This window comes from Dermochelys coriacea, chromosome 10 (assembly GCF_009764565.3).
Source record: "Dermochelys coriacea isolate rDerCor1 chromosome 10, rDerCor1.pri.v4, whole genome shotgun sequence".
In the NCBI taxonomy this organism is placed as follows: Eukaryota; Metazoa; Chordata; order Testudines; family Dermochelyidae; genus Dermochelys; species Dermochelys coriacea.
The window spans coordinates 47,592,418-47,595,634 of record NC_050077.1 but is presented as its reverse complement, the minus strand read 5'-3'; positions in this window follow the sequence as shown (position 1 = coordinate 47,595,634).

Below are 3,217 nucleotides of genomic sequence, written 5' to 3'. Positions count from 1 at the left end.
GCTTGGTCCTTGTTACCTCTGTGGTGATATTGGAGAGGAAAAACCAAAAAATGAAATTTCCCAAGAGCAAAGTAAGTAGCAAAAATACACTTTGGATAGAGCCAACTTGCCATTAACTGTAAACCCACTCTGAATTCATCCAGCAACAATGCTGGTTTCCAAGGCCAGCTGCAGAGTTCCTAGATGGGACGTTATATTCACAACATGTGAAGTTTACTGGAATTCTAAGGATAAAAGTACTGTGTCAGTTGGCCTCTTTGAACTACCTAGCAATGTAGATTAATGCAATGAGGCATGGGAGGCTTTTGCTTGGTTTCACTGTACCCCAGAATGGGATGTAATTTAAGCAATCAGTTGTGTGCTTGCTTGACCACTAGCTGACCCAAATCTGTTGTGTGTGACTTATGCTTACACACTAATGCTTGAACTTCAGTAAATCAGGGCCTCTTTTCTCCCATAGAGGACACACATGGCATTAAGTGTTTTTAAGGACATCCGTTTTAACCTGCTGAGTTTTATTTCTAACATAAAATGCTAATTGTAAGCTCTTCAGGGCAGGAATCCCATCTTTGCGTTTGCTAGGTGCTCTACAAAGTAGAGGTCCCGATCCTGACCAGGACTTTGCGGTGATATGGCAAAACAGATAGTGCCACTTACGTGTTTTTCCTCTCTTTAGGAATTTTTATTTCCCTCTCCCTCCCCACCTCCCAAAAAACAATCAATATAAAACTATTCCCTGATGACCTCACCTGCTGCTCTGCCAGGATGGAATCTTTCAGAGGGCCTGAGGCAATGACATGTGCATCTTGAATCTGACTTGGAGTACAGTCCAAACACAAGGAGTGTGCAAACATTCTAGAACTGTTCACTGGGGAGATTGCGCCATCTGCCTCTGTATAATATGATCAATATCTCAATATATATCATACTCTTTGCCACTGCACAGGGGTGTTAGCCCCGTTCACATGAAGGAGTGAGTAACTGTAGCCAACAGCTGCTCACAGGCAATCCTAGCCAGATTAGAGTTGGGCAGCAAAAACAGACTGATAAGGGAAGCTAAACAGCAAGAATATTTAATACCACACCTTATATTTATTGCTGGGTTCTTGGAATGAACCACGCCAGTTCAAACAGTTTGTTTTTTTGTTTTTTTTTTCTTTTCAAACAGTGCTGAGATAACACTGACTTCAGGAGTGTAGGAGAGAAGAGCAATTTTTACAGCTGAGTAGGTACTTCCTCTGTAAATCTATAGCAAAACTGAAAAAGTAACCTGAAGATATTAACAGAAGGAATTTATCCTTTCATAAATCATCTTTTGACCCCAGGCTTTTACAGTTAGAAAAGGCAATGAACAAGACTAGCCTAACCAAAGTGTAGGCTTGTTCAAAGCATTTCACATACACTTGGTAACTACTTGACCAAATCAGTGTAGTCTTTGCCAGAAGACGTGTCCAGAAGGAAATCTTCATGAGGGAATGAACCAAACTTACTAAAATACTATGGATTTGATCAGATGAGTTTATTTTGGACTCTTTCTGCTGACCCTCTCACTATAGAAAAATGGTGTAGTAGTCACTGTCTCTTGGTCACTATTTAAAAATAAGACTCAAGAGGTCGCTGTCCACTTTTCACCTGGAAGTCCATCCTCTGCTGAATTGCTGTCTGTCAAGAGAGCAGCAGAAGCTTCCTGACGAGAGCAAACAGCAATAGTAGCGGTCTAAAGATGTATAGCAGTAGGTAAGGTGCACCCAGGTGTTTTACCACCTGCCCCCATGCTCAGTACTCTTGGATGTGTAGATGAAGAAATAGCCCCTTCTTCCAAACTCGAACATAAAGGGAGACCGCTGCACCACTCTAGCGCTTTAGTGAAGACAAGCCCTTAGACCTTTGCAAAGAAGTTGTTTTATCAAACCAAGCCCTTACTGGCCAATAGTGAAGTGCTAATTAATCAATGCTAGTTCCCCAATCTGCTCAGATTTTTCTGACAAATCACCTAGTTTTCTCAGATCAGGTGCCTTGCTTTTCATTCTATCCAATTCTTTGTACACGGTTTGGAGTGTAAGGCCTTTAGGTAAGGGACCTTAGGGGTGATTTTCACAGACAACTGACAATTAAGTGCTTAACTGTCATTTGTGCCTTTGAAAGTCTGCTCCCTTGTTTCCAAAGGCTCTATATGAATAAGCCTTGCCCAATGAATTCAGTGCTCAGTGTATTTGGGAGAGTAGGGATGGCTGTTTTCTGTGAATGGCAAACCTAACCCCCCATTAAGGCTGTTAACTGTAAAAGGAACAGGACTGATAAAGGAAGACTATGAAAATTAATCCTCCCTTTGACATTCCCGGGGTCTCAAGTTTCTTACTAGTAGCTATTTGTATTCTCATTACTGACTTCCACCTTTTGGGAATTATTAGTATGGGGGGGAAATAAGCTTAATACACAAGTTTCCACTGCTAGAAGCAGCTCAGATGTTATCATGATGAAATATCATTTTTGATAATTTCAGGGGGTTCTCTAATGAGTTTGTTCACAATAAAACTTACCACTATTGGCTGTAGCCTCATCTAGGAAGAGTCTAAAACTATCATGCTGTCCGAAACACCATACTCATCCTGTCTGTTGCTAGATGATATTGCGTCTCATTTCTTGTGAACATTAAATTCAGATGTCTTTTTCTTAAAGCACCAAACCACACATCTCTGGTTATTCATTCTTTAGGACTCTCAGAACAGAAATGTGAACAGCTTTACTGCTAACAGGTTTACTGGTTATAAGCTAGCTTTACTAAGATTGAGTTCCTGGGTTGGCAGAGTTCATGTGGCTGGCCACTTGAGGTCCTATTGAAGGGCCAGTTCTGAGTCAATTGCATCAAAAACATTTCAAGACAAACAATCCTTCAGAGTGGGAATATTACCTTATTAATGATAAGACAATCTCATTGGGTTAAGAAAAAGCTTAGCTTTCTCAAGTTGCACTGTCCAAGCAAATGACCTCCACTGTCTTCTATGCCAGTAACCAATCATGATTACTTATCTATACTTTTTACTATATCTATGAAGTCCTCAAGAGAAAAGTCACATTACATATGCTCTTGCAACTGGCTGGGAGGAAAGCTGGAGTTTTTTCTTCTCTCTGTGTGTGTGTAAAAAAAAAAAAAAAACCACTATGAACTGTAGAAGGCTTGTAATGGGACTGGCTTGAAGTAACATACCTGAAATGC